The 18,006-nt window shown below is 36.8% G+C and overlaps 1 protein-coding gene and 1 long non-coding RNA gene across 2 annotated transcripts in view; one reads left to right on the forward strand and one right to left on the reverse strand.

Moving 5' to 3' along the window:
* PCDH15 (protocadherin related 15) overlaps window positions 1-18,006 on the forward strand; it is a 1,038,229-nt gene that overhangs the window by 621,968 nt on the left and 398,255 nt on the right. The window lies entirely within an intron of this gene.
* LOC133239653 (uncharacterized) lies at window positions 645-4,261 on the reverse strand. Its single transcript, XR_009733919.1, has 3 exons — window positions 4,171-4,261; window positions 3,327-3,387; window positions 645-732 (listed from the first exon to the last, which is right to left on the reverse strand). It is a non-coding gene; the product is annotated as an uncharacterized LOC133239653 (long non-coding RNA).

Raw genomic sequence — 18,006 nt, forward strand, 5'->3', positions numbered from 1 at the left:
GATAGAATGAAATCTATTATTATTTTTATGCACTACATAAGTTAGAATCATTGTGGAAAGTCAAACATACGTTTCTTATTATACTATAGCTACGGCTCCTTTAAAAACAAACAACAATGAATGTATTTCAAAGTTTTGAGAGAGAAAACAGTGCCTTTATAGCTTCAGCCCCTCATTAATCCTCATCTTCCAGTGAACTGCTGGGGCTACTCTGAAAATAATTCACACACTCAAGAAGTGCTTTTTGAAAAAGGATATCAAGAGTGATGACTGTCAAAATTTTTAATCTGTTCATTTATTCAGTACACAATAACCAAACACCTATTATGCTCTGGGCAGTGTGCTGATTGGGTGAATACAGTAATAGAGAGAAAGCCCTCCCTCTCTCAATAGAATAATAATCTTGTAAGTAAATAAAAGACCAAAGGTAAATGACTATCCAATAGGCCAGGTAATTTTATAATCTCACAATACAATGTGTTAAAAGAATTCAAAGACAGAATGAATACTTTTAATACAAAATGTACAATAATTCAATTTAGGTAAGTATTTTAGAATTACATTCATGATCATAATAATGATCATTCCCAAATTTTGTGTGTGTGTATATATATATATATATATATAATTTAAAAATCTTTATAGAACATATTGAACTTTTAATATATTGCTGGGTCCTGTTGATAAGATTAAGTGGTTCTCCAGAAATGGTTGATTGCAGGTTTCTTATTCCTAAGGAAAAAATAAATGATAGGTAACCCCATAGTTAAGAGGAAAGAAAATTATATAAATTGCAGTTGTCTGCTTTGGTGAAGGAAACATGAAATGTCAAAGAGAAAATTTTTATGGTTCTTTAATCATAATCATCAAATTGTAACAAATGGAACTTTCAATTGAATTCTTTTCTTTTGCTGGAATTGCACATGAGATTATACTTGAATACCAAATGAAGAATAATATTTCATAAGGCATCTCATATGGCTTTCACCAAAGTTATTCTGTTGGAGACAATTCTGTAAAGCTTGACATATATAAAAAAAGCAATTTAACAACCATCATGATCAGGTACATATGCAATTCTTTTCATCTTTTTTAAACAACTTTCAGTGCTTAGAATGTCATTGCTAGAATAAAGTATGTTATTCCCTCTTCACTCGGATTCATTAAACTGTATTCATTGTTCTTTACAAAGTTGTTTTGATACACTTCACTAACTATCAATTTGAGAAAAAAGATTGGTTGCTTTTGTTCATTAGAAAACACATGCTCTTTAATAATACTGTTTCTTAAGAACACATATTGAATTGTTTTCTTTCAATTTCTCATTTATCTTCATTTGTTCACCTTCACTGAAAGCTTAACATATGTTGTGTAACAATAAGGTGAACTAATTGAATGCTTTTTACATGTACTCCAAAAGTTGCTCACCTTTTCATCATTATGGTATTGAGGGAATGCAGCTACACTTGCTAGAACAAGAAAAATTACTGAAAGGTACTCAAATTTAGTGCAGGATATGTTCTAAGGATCTTGAGAGTAGAAAAAGTGTTTATTGCATCCAAAGCAAGTAGGGAAATACTCTTTAAAAATAAGTATAAATGTTCTTCCCCTGCTGAAAGTGAAAGCAAAAGTTGCTTAGTTGTGTCCAACTCTTTGGGACCCCATGCCTGCCAGGCTCCTCTGTCCAGGGAAGTCTCCAGGCAAGAAGACTGGAGTGGGTAGCTTTTCCCTTCTCCAGGGGATCTTCCCACCCAGGGACTGAACACAGATCTGCTTCACTGAAGGAGGATTCTTTACTGTCTGCGCCACCACGGAAACCCTGCTAGTTTTTGGAAAATCCTATTGATCAAAGAGTAGTTTAATCAGTTAAGAGTTCCTTGACCACAAGACAAGATCAGTGGGTTCCTAACTCTTTCATCAATAAAACTGAGTGATGAGCAGCTGGGACATATGTAAACGATTTTTCTTGTAGCCTAACATCCAGGTCAGTAATTAGTATGCTGGATTCCAACAAAATGTTTATTCAGTGAGCGAATCAGAAACTCAGTGTTAGGAACTAAATTCTCTCTCTTGTGTACAATCTCCTGTAAAATATTCCACTCTCTTCCTAGCATAATCTGGGAAACCACGAATAGAAAATGAGAGAGCCTCCATGTGCCTGAGTCAGTGAATGAGAACTTACACTTTCTCTTAGTAAGAAATTTGCTTTTCTGGACCACAGGAATTTGGATATTAATCTTTTATAGCAATGAACGTAACTTAACCAATAAAGGATATTCATTAGATTGATAGAAAAGAAAAAAGAAAAAAAAATATCAATGACACTACTTTCCCATGTCACATCCACCTTCTTTGATTTTCACTAGCTTGATAGCATTGAAAAATGGAAGTTAGTGGACTCCCTGGCTTATACTTCAGTTGAGTGGGGTTTATTCTCAACACCTATCATCCTGACAGGATAAATGGAGAAACTGTTCTCTAGTTCTTAACTTTCAATAAACAATGTGAAAGGTCTCAGTCTGTTTCTAAGACCCAGACTATGCAAAGTACTTATCGTCCTATCTTATCCATAAGAGAAGAAACACATTTTCAACTCCCCCTCCGCCCACCTAATGATGCCACATAAAGGACAGGGTAATGAGAAGGGGGTGACATGCTTTACCATCATTGGCATATGGATTCTTAAGATCCATGAAGAAGACAGTGGGTAAATAATTGATTTATTTGAGAAATTAGCTTAAATTAGAAGAAACATGAAGTAATTTATCCTTCTTCTGGTTGGAAACTGTTCAATATTGTGTTATTTGTTATTATTAATTATATGTACTATAATGTAACTTATTCAGTTACAAGGAAGGAAATGAAAATTTCTTCACATCATACCACACAGTGATAGCTAATTTTAAATTTATTTATGCATATAAAGTTAGATGATTTCTCACATACCCACACCTGCTTTTTAATATGTGGAAATCTTTCATTGTGCTTATTTTCACTCTTTGCTTTCTTTCCTCCTTCTTTCTTGTCTTCGCCCAACACTGACTGATATGTACTGTAACATTCAGTTCTCAATACCCTTATATAATTCACTTTCTTTCATTTAATAGTAAGTTTATTATGTGTATGTATGTGTTTATTCAGAATAGAAATACTATATACACCTTTTTAGGTACTTTGCTTTTTCATTTTAAAAAATACTTGATGGAAATATTTAAAGATCCTCAGGTCCAGATCTAAAGCAATTTTAAAAATATTTCCATTCATTATATCCCAAAATCTAATGAATCTGAAATTTTCAAATGTTGTAGGTCATATGATTAACTCACCTGTGATTTGTGTATTCCTAATTTTGATAATTTTTCCATTCGAATCTTTTCTTTTTCTTATCTATTTGAAGAAATAGTATTATTATTAAGATTATATTAGTATTATTTTATGTATCAGGCTTTATTTTGATAGATAGCAATATAGTTCCATGATCTATAAATTATTCACTGATTGTATTAATGATATACTTTTTATTCAGATGCTTAAAATGTTATGTAATTAAAAATCTCTCTACTTTTGTGATAGCTAATGGTTATCCTAATAAGTAAGATCTCATAGATTTTATAATCTACATATAATGATCTACATTCCCTTATAAAATTTCATTTTTATAAATTGTTCACAAATATCTTGTAGCTGTTTGTCTCTAAAAGCTTACGACTATAATAACAGTCAACATTTACATAGAAAGAATGCTCATAAGTAAAGTAGCAATTTCAATATTATTAAGAGTTATCTGTCAAAACCAATAGTAGAAATCACTGCAAACAACAAAATCTGAGATCATTTAAAAAGACAAGAACATGATAATCAACACAAAGATGCCCATTAAAAAAAAAAATTGTTAAGAATGTTTCAGAAGTTCCTATGCATTTTCTAAGATAAAAAAATCAAAATAATTCTTCTAAACATTAAGGATAGAGAGACAAATCTCGCCAGTGCTATGGTGATATATTTGAATATCCAAAAGATTATATTAAATTAAAAAAACTCCCAAATTAATGAGTGTATTGACTTTATTTTCATAACCCTTCACTGCATAAAAATTAAATAGTAAAAGATTAATATGCTTTGTACTGTCTCTCCCAGGCTTCCCTGGTGGCTCAGTGGTAAAGAATCTACCTGTCAATGTAAGAGATGTGGGTTTGATTCCTGAATCGGGAAGATCCCCTGGAGAAGGAAATGGCAACCCACTCTAATATTTTTGCCTGGGAAATCCCATGGAGAGAGGAGCCTGGCGGGCTATAGTCTATGGGGTCACAAAAAGAGTTGGACATCACTTAGCAACTAAACAGCAACTGTCTCTCCTAGGAAGGGAGATGTATATAAAGCATAATAATCACAGAACTATAATTAATTTTAACAAAGTTAATATGATATATGATAATCTGATAATCATCAGTATTTGTTTAAAAGCATATTGTGATTTTATGTTACGTATAAATATCATTACTGTCGCTACATAGCAATGATTCTTCAAAATGAATTCACGTTCATAATTTCTTTCTTTCCTATGATTTTCCTTGCTTCTAGTGCATGAAATGAGCTGCCATGTTCCTGATACTATCATTAAAAATCTATCTTAATCCATTCTTAGGAAAGTTTTTTTTTTATTTTAATCTAGATTGAAGTAATATTTTATATCAAAATAATCATCATTTGTATTTTCTTGTTTTCTCTTTGGAATGGCTGAGGCTTTTTGTATGTGTGTGGGTTATGTTCATTGCCCTGTATTCCACGGATTTCAAGAATACAACATACAGAGTGAGTTTCCAGGACTAAATTGAGTCTATTTCCTACAGATTTCTCTAGGGTTCAAGAAACACCCAAAGAAGAAACATCTTCACCAATGTCCTTGTCCAGTTCACTTTGGCTTATTTAAATAGCCCACCCTAGTAATGGAAAGTTATAAGAATTATAATTAAATATTCCTGAAATTTACTCAGGGATTACTCCACATTGCTGCTTTCTGCTATGCAGCTTTCTACTATGCAACTTTCTACTTTTTTCTACTCTGCTTTCTTTTTACTATGTCCCTTCTCATCTCCTCTCTGTCTCTATCTCATCTGACTTTGACTACTATTCTTCTGATCTAGCCTAGTTCAAATTGCTTACATTCACTATATCCTTAGTTTTATTTGACTCTCCTATACCATTCATGATATTTCTTCTCATTTCCTTATGCTGCCACCAAAAACAAGGTACATTATGATTCTGAACTCATTCCAGGCCCTCAGGACACAGCTCCAGCTAAACCTTAGGCAACCTCTGGCAGGGTCAAGTATTATAGAAGAATTCAATACATTAGCAAGAAGGCCAATGCTAAAAGTGATTTTCTTTCCAAGGCTGTAGCCTATTTAGTCAAGGCCTATTAAATGCCATGCAATTTGTTATTTTCTAAAAGTGAAACTTTCAGCCCTCCTGCAGCATTCCATTATGGTGAAGATTACTTTTAAAGTAATTTTAGGTCACTGTCTCCTCAAATGCTGGAGTTGTATAATTCTTTCAAGAATCTTTTCTATGATACATACTTTCTGTAAGATTGAGAGTGAATAAGAAAGTTTTACAGAATGCATGGCAAAAGAAAAAGTGTCAAAAAAAAGAAAAAGTGTCATTTTAATTTGCTCCTGTTAGGCTTCCCACATTTCTTATTTCAAGTCGAAATTTAAAAACAAAACAAAAACACAAATGCTAAATAGAAAAATTTAAAAAGTTTTAGTTTTATATCAAGATTTTGTATTGTGAGTTATAGTTATAATTAGTGCCTCATAATGGTATTTTCTAGACAAGATTTTGAAGAAGTATGGCTGTCAGAGTCATTGAAAAATATTTTCCATATGAGAATTTATTCATATTTGTTATTATTGTATTATATTTATTTCTTATTATCAAATTTTTTATTCTGTTAGAAAAAATTAAGTACATAAACAGGTGTTTCAAAACTAGGTTTAAGGAGACATTTTTATACCAAGGTTGTTTTTATGTAGTCAACTCAGGGTTTAGCTCCATTGCATTTCTAGCTTTGCCCCTAAGCCAGTGTTAGGATGTCATTCTGTTTGCCCTTTAGCAGTTATTTATATTTAATATTAGTGTGGGATTTTTCCTCAGTTGAAACTATCACTCGACCTATTTTGGCAGAATAAAGAGTGAAGGTTTTGACTCATAGCCTCTCAATTCTAAGTGGATTGTTACTACAATGATATTCACTATGTATTTTCCTGATATCTATTATTTTTTGGTGAATTTAATTCCATAGAAAAATACAGTCCATATTTTCTTTTCTGTCCATATATTCCTACTTTGTCAGCAAAAAAAATAAATTCCATTTTCAAACAAGAACAAGATATCAATCTAATTCACACTTTGACCTTCAAATTCCCCTTGGCTACGCAGGGTTTACTGTATCTAAGCAACCCCATCTCTAGTTTTTCATCTCTGGCAGAGACGGCTCTGGAATATTGGGTAAAAATTACACCACAGGAGGGTGTCCCCCAAAAAAGGAAAAGAATCACTGAGAGGTTGTGAATTTACCAATTTACCAAATATTTTTACATGTGAAATATCTGAGATTCTTTTTATACCTAGGCTCTTTTAATACTGAACAGATGTCATCTGGTAATTCAGTTCTGGGCCAGGTCTCATGCACAGAACAATGCATATATTAACAGAAGCTGTTTGTTCTTCAACACCTTTTAACTGATTGTCTGCACATATAAAAGGAGCAAAAGTGAATGCCTTCCATGTAATGTCAATTTCACAAGTATGTTACTTAAAAATAAATGTTTACATTGTATGTTATTTGAAACCAGTGGCTAAATATATTTGTATGACATCATATTCTAATTCCATTGATTTACTGGAATGTACTGAGAGTATATGTCTATAAACCCCTATAATATAAATCTACAAATTTATTATTTTAAGAAATAAATCTATATTATTTTCAGCAAACTATATATCAAAAAATTTCATACATGTTTTAATAGTAACAGGTATTTTATTTTAACTCCTCATTTGACTTACTTTCTCCAATTAAGAGTAGTTCTATATTTCTGAAAAATAAACAAAAGAAAGAATCATTTTCCACAAGTTCTATCTTCTTTAAGTTCAGTTCAGTCACTCAGTCATGTCCAACTCTTTGCAACCCCATGGACTGAAGCACGCCAGGCTTCCCTGTCCATCACCAACTCTCGGAGCCTGCTCAAACTCATGTCCATCAAGCCAGTGATGCCATCCAACCATCTCATCCTCTGTCATCCCCTTCTCCTCCTGCCTTCAATCTTTCCCAGCATCAGAGTCTTTTCAAATGAGTCACTTTTTGCATCAGGTGGCCGTTTTATTGGAGTTTCCACTTCAGCATCAATCCTTCCAATGAGTATTCAGGACTAATTTCCTTTAGGATGGACTTGTTGGATCCTCTTGCTGTCCAAGGGACTCTCAAGAGTCTTCTCCAACACCGTAGTTCAAAAGCATCCATTCTTTGGCACTCAGCTTTCTTTATAGTCCAACTCACATCCATACATGACTATTGGAAAAACCATAGATTTGACTAGATGGATCTTTGTTGGCAAAATAATGTCTCTACATTTTAATATGCTGTCTAGGTTTGTCATAACTTTTCTTCCAAGGAGCAACTCTCTTTTAATTCCATGGATGCAGTCACCATTTGTAGTGATTTTGGAGCCCAAGAAAATAAAGTCTGTCATCGTTTCCATTTTCCTCATCTATTTGCCAGGAAATGATGGGACCAGATGCCATGATCTTAGTTTTCTGAATGTTGAGCTTTAAGCCAATGTTTCACTCTCCTCTTTCACTTTCATCAAGAGGCTCTTTAGTTCTTATTTGGTCTCTGCTATAAGGGTGGTATCATCTGCATATCTGAGGTTATTGATATTTCTCCTGGCAATCTTGATTCCAGCTTTTGCTTCATCCATCCTGGCATTTTGCGAGATGTACTCTGCATATAAGTTAAATAAGCAGGGTAGCAATATACAGCTTTAACGTACTCCTTTTCTTATTTGGAAACAGTCGGTTGTTACATGTCCAGTTCTAACTGTTGCTTCCTGACCTGCATACAGGTTTCTCTAGAGGCAGGTCAGGTGGTCCTGGTATTCCCATCTCTTTTAGAATTTTCCATAGTTTATTGTGATCCACAGAGTCAGTAATAGTCTGCAAAAAACAAGAGGTAATATTAATTCCTCAGGTTTATAGATATCACCCAACCTCTCCTTTCTGCAAACAGTTTAGTGGAAAGCTCCACAAAGTATGCACTGCTTTTAATTATTAGTTGAGACATATAGTAACTGATCTTTTCTTGCAAGTGCATTTTAGGCTCCTTAACAAGGAAAGTCTTATTTTTTTTATCACCGAAAAGATTCAGTTAGTTGATTATATGTAAGTACATTCTATCTATCTGTCATCAGAATGAGAGAGAGAGAAATAAACAAAGATTGAAGGAGAGATTTTTACAACAGTGTTTTGGGAACTAGGAATATAGACACCAATGGATCATATATTTTCCAGGAACATACATTTTAGTGTAGAGAGACAGAAAATTAAAATTTCCATAAGATAATTTCAGGCACTGATACATACATGCTGAACACAGCATACAGTGAGTACTATGAGTGCAATTGAATGAAGGGGTTTGTTGGCTAGAGTAGTCAAAGGAAGACTTCCTTGAAGAAGGTCATTTGAGTTGAGACCTGAGTAATGAAATGGAAGGCTAAAGAAACTGCGAATATAAAAAAGCTGAAAACAGAAAAGTTTGGCACATTTTTACAAGAGAAACACTATGGAAAACCTCTATCTAACTTACTGCTTCAGGAACATTTTAGTTTCGGTATTCTCCTTTCTTGTATTTTGATGGATCTTTGGCATTAATTCTCACATTTTGGTAGTGGTTTAGTCCCTAAGATATGTCCAACTCTTTGCAGTCCTATGGACTGTAGCCCACCAGGTTCCTCTATCCAGGATATTTCCCAGGCAAGAATACTGGAGTGGATTGCTAGTTCCTTCTCCAGGGACATTTCTGACTCAGTGATAAAACCTAGATCTCCTGCATTGCAGGTAGATTCTTTACTGACTGAAACACCAGAGTAGCCCAATTCACATGGTGTGTATATATATATACACACACACATATAGATATATTATTTATTTTATGCACTTATGTTAATTATTGGACTTCCCTGGTGGCTCAGACAGTAAAGCGTCTGTCTACAATGTGGGACACCTGGGTTCGATCCCTGGGTTGGGAAGATCCCCTGGAGAAGGAAATGGCAATCCACTCCAGTACTATTGCCTGGAAAATCCCATGGACGGAGGAGCCTGGTAGGCTACGGTCCATGGCGTCGCAAAGAGTCGGACACGATTGAGTGACTTCACTTTCACTTTCATGAGAAAGTGAGAAACAGAGCTCATGTTGTGGTTGAATTAAAGGAATTGAATACAGGGAACTAGTCACAAGTGGATTGGAAGTGAAACAAGGGAAGGAGATGCAACTCAGAATGGAAAAAACAGCAGGAAGCTTCTAACATGAATAATTCTCCCTCTGTGTTCAATCTTGAATTCTACAATTATATGTTGAACATCTGTTCATGCTATATGCTGAGAGAAACACCAAATGAATGAACCACAGTGCTAATGCTCTAGAATCTGAGTCATAAAACATGTACAAGTGATCTGAAATAGGAACACCCATCCTGTGGGTTTTCAAAGGAATAAAGGGTCAATTCCAGCTGGAGATTCAGGAATAAACTTAAAATAGGAGGTGACATTTGAGCAGAACCTTGGACTATTTTGATATTGAGAGCTCATGTTGGGAACAGCATGGTTAAAGGGCTAGATCTGGGGAGATATAGGTGGTTTACAGTGAATGATAAGCATTTTAGTTTGGCTAGAGCAGTATATAATGGAAGTACTGGGAAACAGGAGGGAAAGACAGTAGTCTGTAGCCAAATCTTGAAAAACCTTTGCCTTCCAAGCTTCAGAATATAGACTTCAGGAAGAAAGCCATGGGTTGCAAACCATGACCCTCAGATCAAATCTGGACTGATGTTTGTTTTTGTTAGGCTCATAAGAAAAGATTTTTTTTTTTTAACAGATAAACATTTGCAATCTATTTGATGATAAAGAACACTCATTTTGAACCCCAATTAAGTAAAATCTTATCTTTTCCCTAAAAAGCATTCCATTCTTCTCCTTAGAATCACACTACCGAAAAGTACTCTTATTATTATATATTCTGCTAAGTCACTCCAGTCGTGTCCGACTCTGTGTGACCCCATAGACGGCAGCCCACCAGGCTTCCCATCCCTGGGATTCTCCAGGCAAGAACACTGGAGTGGGTTGCCATTTCCTTCTCCAATGCATGAAAGGGAAAAGTGAAAGTGAAGTCACTCAGTCATGTCTGACTCTTAGCGACCCCATGGACTGCAGCCTACCAGGCTCCTCCATCCCTGGGATTTTCCAGGCAAGAGTACTGGAGTGGGGTGCCACTGCCCTCTCCAATTATTATGTACTAAATTTTGTCAATAAAAAATGTAAAAAAAAAATCAGAAGAATAAAGCCAGATGTTCTAGAGTTCAGGGAACAAGAAAAATAGTGGTGGAAGGGACAGTCAGACAAGTAAGTGAGGAAAAGTGGCCTTACTCATCCACATAATGATATAAAATCAAAGAACTCCAAAGGCAAAGAGTTAGAGTCAGATTTTTATTCAAACTGTACCACTTGCCTCTCAAGGTTTTTGACAGATTTTATAATAGTTGCAAGTGGAAATGCTCAGCCACGTCTGACTCTTTGCAACCCCATGGACTGTAACCCACCGGGCTCCAAGCTCCTCTGTCCATGGAATTTTCCAGACAAGAAAACTGGAGTGGATTGTCATTTCCTACTCCAGGGGATCTTCCTAACCCAGGAATCCATATCTCCTGCATTGGCAAAAGGATTCCTTACCACTGCACCACCTGTGGTAGCCGAATGTTTATCTATCTGGCCATGCCAGGTGTTAGTTGAGGCATGCAGGACCTAGTTGCCAGCCAGGGATTGAACCCAGGCCCCCTGCCCTGGCAACACAGAATCTTAGCCTCTAGATCACTGGGAATGTCCCCAGAGTTGTATAGAAGTGGTGTTCTGAAAATTAAATATATAGAATCAGGGACAAGTAGAATAACAATGAGCATTATTCTACTTCCCATTTCTTTTTTTTTTCTTTTTAATTTTCCTTTCAGTAAGTACCTGTGAATTAATTGATTAGGATAACCAGTTCAAATATTTTCTAAATAAACAGCTGACCATTTGATTCTCCATTTCTTAAAAAAAAGTACTTAATTATTTATTTCCTTGTTCTCTATTAGATCATTGTTGGAGAGTTCAAATGCTTTTCTAATTGAAACTCCACTTTTTCCCCATATTTAGCTACAAGCCTTCTTGTTGCTGTACTGGTTCATTAGTTGATTGAATTCAGTAGAAAAGTAACATATATATTTGGTTAATTTGTGTAGTAGTTAATGTCATACACTTCATTTCTAGTTTGAATACTTTACTTTTGACTGGTATTTTTGGGTATAAACAGCAATAGAATTCTGAAGGGCTTCTTAGGTGGCTCAGTGAATGAATGAATGAATCTGCCTGCCAAGCAGGAGACAGATTTGATCCCTGGAACTGGAAGATCCCTTGGAGAAGGAAATGGTAACCTCCTCCAGCATTCTTACCTGGGACATGCCATAAATAGAGGAGTCTGGTGGGCTACGATCCATGGGGTCGCAAAGTCAGACACAACTTAGTGACTAAACAGCGTCAAAGGATTCTGAGAGTGAGCTGCTCAGTCATTCAAGTTTTGATATTTGGAAATATTTTATCAGGAAAGTACAATCATAGTTTTCAACAATAAGAATCAAAAGAACACCTAAGAATGCCCTATTTCATGAGAGTCGGCCAGTGCAATGTAGGTCCAAATGCAATACAAAGAGTTGTCTTAGTAAAGTTACAAAGAAGTAATATGAGATTGCTATATCCATTGAGACATTGGCCATCTCTCTTTTTTAAAATATGGAGAAAGAAATACAGGTCAGGAAGGCGGATAGATTGCCAAAGAGGATTAGAAGAGTGTTGTTATTATTTTTTGCATAAATCTTTATTGTATATATATATATATGTATATATATATATATAAAAGTCCTGAGTTTTTTTTATTTTCAGAATGAAGATTACCTAAAACTATTCTCACACATATCATGATTATATTTGTTTTCTGAGATCAGACCCAACAACTGCAACTGTTTTCTTTTTTTTTTAATCAAATACTTCTTGTGCAAGTGTAATGGTATCCACACTTTGAATGTCAGTAGTGGAAAATAAGTACATTCTATGTAGAAGACATACTTGCTACTAAAGCAGGAATGGGAGAGAAAAAACTATTATGTTGAACTTCTGAAGAAAAATTGAAAAGTTTTGTGAATGCTTCCAGAGACTGTGTGGGCAAATATCAAGAATACCATTTGGAAAAGATTTATGAAGTATCTATCAGTGCCCTGCAGGAATCCGCATCCAAAGTTATCAACAGCTCCCCTGCTGTGGTTTAAAGTAGTAGTCTTTACTGCAAGGACAAAATAGATGTCTGAAAACAGGCCGGGTCATACTTTTTCAAGCATTAAAACTAAATGTCTCACTTCGTGCTTCCACAAAAAGAGCTAAATTCTTCCAGAGTCCTTCCTATGCTGTGGGTTTAAATGTCACTAATGGTTTAGTTTGTGGGGAAGCTCCCATTTTATTTGTGACTCAGGCAGTACCTGTATGAGTTGGGAAAGAATGCACGGGAAACCATGATCAAGGCTGTTGCTATGCATGCGTTGCCAAGTGTCACGTACTATTTAGTGAGGCAGACATAAGCCCACCAAGACTATCTATCAAAAAATGAAACTTTATAAAGCATTGAAACCCTCAGTTCAGCTCAGTTCAGCGCTCAGTTGTGTCCGACTCTTTGCGACCCCATGAATCGCAGCACACCAGGCCTCCCTGGCCATCACTAACTCCCGGAGTTCACTCAAACTCACGTCCATCGAGTCGGTGATGGCATCCAGCCATTTCATCCTCTGTCATCCCCTTCTCCTCCTGCCCCCAATCCCTCCCAGCATCAGAGTCTTTTCCAATGAGTCAACTCTTCTTCAGTGAGGTGGCCAAAGTACTGGAGTTTCAGCTTCAGCATCATTCCTTCTAAAGAAATCCCAGGGCTGATCTCCTTCAGAATGGACTGGTTGGATCTCCTTGCAGTCCAAGGGACTCTCAAGAGTCTTCTCCAACATCACAGTTCAAAAGCATCAATTCTTTGGTGCTCAGCTTTCTTCACAGTCCAACTCTCACATCCACACATGACTACTGGAAAAACCATAGCCTTGACTAGATGGACCTTTGTTGGCAAAGTAATGTCTCTTATTTTTAATATGCTATCTAGGTTTGTCATAACTTTCCTTCCAAGGAGTAAGTGTCTTTTAATTTCATGGCTGCAATCACCATCTGCAGTGATTTTGGAGCCCAAAAAATAAAGTCTAACACTGTTTCCACTGTTTCCCCATCTATTTCCCATGAAGTGATGGGACCAGATGCCATGATCTTCATTTTCTGAATATTGAGATTTAAACCAACTTTTTCACTCTCCTCTTTCACTTTCATCAAAAGGCTTTTTAGTGCCTCTTCACTTTATGCCATAAGGGTGGTGTCATCTGCATATCTGAGGCTATTGATATTTCTCCCAGCAATCTTGATTCCAGTTTGTGCTTCTTCCAGCCCAGTGTTTCTCATGATCTACTCTGCATAGAAGTTAAATAAGAAGAGTGGCAAAATACAGCCTTGACGTACCCCTTTTCCTATTTGGAACCAGTCTGTTGTTCCATGTCCAGTTCTAACTGTTGCTTCCTGACATGCATATAGGTTTCTCAAGAGGCAGGTCAGGTGGTCTGGTATTCCCATCTCTTTCAGAATTTTCCACAGTTTATTGTGATCCACACAGTCAAAGGCTTTGGCATAGTCAACAAAGCAGAAATAGATGTTTTCTGGAACCCTCTTGCTTTTTTGATGATCCAATGGATGTTGGCAATTTGATCTCTGGTTCCTCTGCCTTTTCTAAAACCAGCTTGAACATCTGGAACTTCACGGTTCACGTATTGCTGAAGCCTGGCTTGGAGAATTTGGAGCATGACTTTACTAGCGTGTGAGATGAGTGCAGTTGTGCGGTAGTTTAAGCACTCTTTGGCATTGCCTTTCTTTGGGATTGGAATGAAAACTGACCTTTTCCAGTCCTGTGGCCACTGCTGAGTTTTCCAAATTTCCTGGCATATTGAGTGCAGCTCTTTCACAGCATCATCTTCCAGGATCTGAAATAGCTTGAATGGAATTCCATCACCTCTACTAGCTTTGTTCATAGTGATGCTTTCTAAGGCCCACTTGACTTCACATTCCAGGATGTGTGGCTCTAGGTGAGTAATCACACCATCGTGATTATTTGGTTGTGGATATCTTTTTTGTACAGTTCTTCTGTGTATTCTTGCCATCTCTTCTTAATATCTTCTGCTTCTCTTAGGGCCATACCATTTCTGTCCTTTATTAAGCCCATCTTTGCATGAAATATTCCCTTGGTCTCTCTAATTTTCTTGAAGAGATCTCTAGTCTTTCCCACTCTGTTGTTCTCTATTTCTTTGCATTGATCACTAAGGAAGGCTTTCCTATCTCTTCTTGCTATTCTTTGGAACTCTGCATTCAGATGCTTATATCTTTCCTTTTCTCCTTTGCTTTTCGCTTCTCTTCTTTTCACAGCTATTTGTAAGGCCTCCCCAGACAGCCATTTTGCTTTTTTCATTTCTTTTGCATGGGGATGATCTTGATCCCTATCTCCTGTACAATGTCATGAACCTCAGTCCATAGTTCATCAGGCACTCTATCTATCAGATATAGTCCTTTAAATCTATTTCTCACTTCCACTGTATAATCATAAGGCATTTGGTTTGTATTAATATTAGTGTATCCTGATGCACATTTCCATTTTTTGTCCAAATTTCTTTTTATTGTTCTATTTGTCAAGAAGAGACCTGCAGAATCTTTAGAAGTTTCTCTCATTATGGGTTAAGTAATACAGAATGACCTTCGGTTGAGACAGTGGGTATTTTTGGCAACAAGAGATGCTTCTTTTTCTTCACCCAATTTCTAATAACAAGAAACAGATCAAAAGTATATGGTATTTTGTTTTCCAAACCGAAATCCAATAGGATAAGTTCAGCCTTATCAATTCTCTAGGCAAGAATAGTAGTGTGGGTGGCCTTTCCCTTTTCCAGGGTATCTTCCCAACCCAGGGATTGAATCTGGATCTCCTGCATTGCAGGTGAGTTCTTTACCATCTAAGCCACCAGAGAAGCCAGTTACTGTTAATAGTAACTATTACATGCCATGCTAAATTGCCTCAGTCATGTCGGACTCTTTGTGACCCTATGGACTGTAGCATGCCAGGCTCCTCTGTCCATGGGATTCTCCAGACAAGAATACTGAAGTGGGTTGCTGTGCCCTCCTTTAGGGGATCTTCCCAATCCAGGGATCAAATCCACATCTACTGTGACTCCCGCATTGTAGACAGATTCTGTACAACTGAGCCACTGGGGAAGCCCCATCATATAATAGTAAATTAATATGGTAACTGTAAAGGATCAGAGAAGGCAATGGCACCCCAATCCAGTACTTTTGCCTAGAAAATCCCATGGACGGAGGAGCCTGGTAGGCTGCAGTCCATGGGGTCGCTAAGAGTTGGACACGACTAAGCAACTTCACTTTCACTTTTCACTTTCATACATTGGAGAAGGAAATGGCAACCCACTCCAGTGTTCTTGCCTGGAGAATCCCAGGGACGGGAAGCCTGGTGGGCTGCTGTCTATGGGGTCGCACAGAGTTGGACACGACTGAAGCGACTTGGCAGCAGCAGTAGCAGCAGCAACTGTAAAGGATACAAGAAGGAAAGTTATGACCAACCTAGATAGCATATTGAAAAGCTGAGATATTACTTTGCCAACAAAGTTCCATCTAGTCAAGGCTATGGTTTTTCCAGTAGTCATGTGTGGATCTGAGAGTTGGACTGTGAAGAATGCTGAGTGCTGAAGAATTGATGCTTTTGAACTGTGGTGTTGGAGAAGACTCTTGAGAGTCCCTTGGACTGCAAGGAGATCCAACCAGTCCATTCTGAAGGAGATCAGTCCTGGGTGTTCTTTGGATGGAATGATGCTAAAGCTGAAACTCCACCTCATGGGAAGAGTTGACTCACTGGGAAGGACTCTGATGCTGGGAGGGATTGGGGGCAGAGGGAGAAGGGGACGACAGAGATGAGATGGCTGGATGGCATCACCGACTTGATGGACGTGAGTCTGAGTGAACTCGGGAGTTGGTTATGGACAGGGAGGCCTGGCGTGCTGCAGTTCATGGGGTCGCAAAGAATCGAACACGACTAGAGACCGAACGGAACTGAACTGAAATGAAAGGATACAGTGTGTAGTTCAGTTTTATAGTGAAAGTGAGCATAAAATGAAGTTGCTCTGTCGCGTCCGACTCTTTGTGACCCCATGGACAGTAGCCTACCAGGCTCCTCCATCCATGGGATTTTCCAGGCAAGAGCACTGGAGTGGAGTACGTTTCCTTCTCCAGGGGATCTTCCGAACCTGGTGATCGAACCCTGGTCTCCCGCATTGCAGGCAGACGCTTTAACCTCTGAGCTACCAGGGAAGCTCAAAAATGCAGGAAAATGCAATAATTATTTTTATATATTTATATAGAATAAAGGTCTAATCAACATCTGAAATTAATATAAAAACACTGAATTCCATTTATTTTTTAAATCTTATTTTTTTTTCTAATTCTGAATTAAAAATTCATTTTTCTTTGGTAGGCTCAACCCCCAAGAAAATTTATCACCAGTCATTGTTTTTCTAAAATTTGCCTCTTTCTTTGGATGTTCCTATCAGATTTATTTTGCTATAATTATTTTACTCACAGAATTCATTCAATAGCCACAGTTTTCTCATTGGGTAAATGGTATTTGAGTATCTGCAATGTGTAAGACACAAAGTCAGGCACTAACAGTGAAAGGAATAATAATGATCCTTCTGTTTAATTTATTTTACTGCTATCAGAAAGAAAATTATGCATAACTAAGGCATTTAAAAACTAATATTTAGTATTAACCTGAAATAGTCACTGCAAAGGACTGCAAAAGTTACTTTTTAAGCCAAGAAATGGTCGTAAGTTTAAATTGATGTGAAATTAATTGATACAATTTGATGTTAATTAATGTTATTATTATACTCTTAGAAGGCTGAGTTAGTATTCATACTACATTTTGGAGCACACAGACTTTGGTCTTTCCAGCTGTGATGGCAGCATGCTTTCCTCTGCACTTCACTTCTCTATAATGTACAATGAACTAGGAAAGTAAGACTTCTGAGCAATAGACTGCTGAAGGTTAAAGCTATAGCCAGGACCATAATGAGGAAAGAACAATTATGTTTCTATTTGGAAAAGTTAGAAAAGAGGCTTTCTCTCAGAGTGTTAATCTTATTCATAAGTGAAAACATAGTTTTATGTAACACATCTTTTATCTTGTTATTTTCCTGCTCATAAACCTATAGTAGGAAGGTCTGGATTGAAATGGCAGGTAGCTTTAGGTACTAGATTTATCTTTACCCATGACCATATTGAAATATTTGTAAAGACATAAAAAGAGATTAAAAGTGGCACCAACACTGGAAACAAGGAATCTAAGTCAGATTTGTGCAACAACAACGATAAGACTGCTGCTGTTTTGAAATAAAGAGTGAAAAACCCCACAGACAGGTAAAAATAGAAATTCAGCTTCCCACCACAGAAATATGGGAACTTCGCAGTCATAAAGGCACCAAGCAATCAAAACACTGGTTGAGATACATGTGA

This window comes from Bos javanicus, chromosome 26 (genome assembly GCF_032452875.1).
Source record: "Bos javanicus breed banteng chromosome 26, ARS-OSU_banteng_1.0, whole genome shotgun sequence".
Lineage (NCBI taxonomy): Eukaryota > Metazoa > Chordata > Mammalia > Artiodactyla > Bovidae > Bos > Bos javanicus.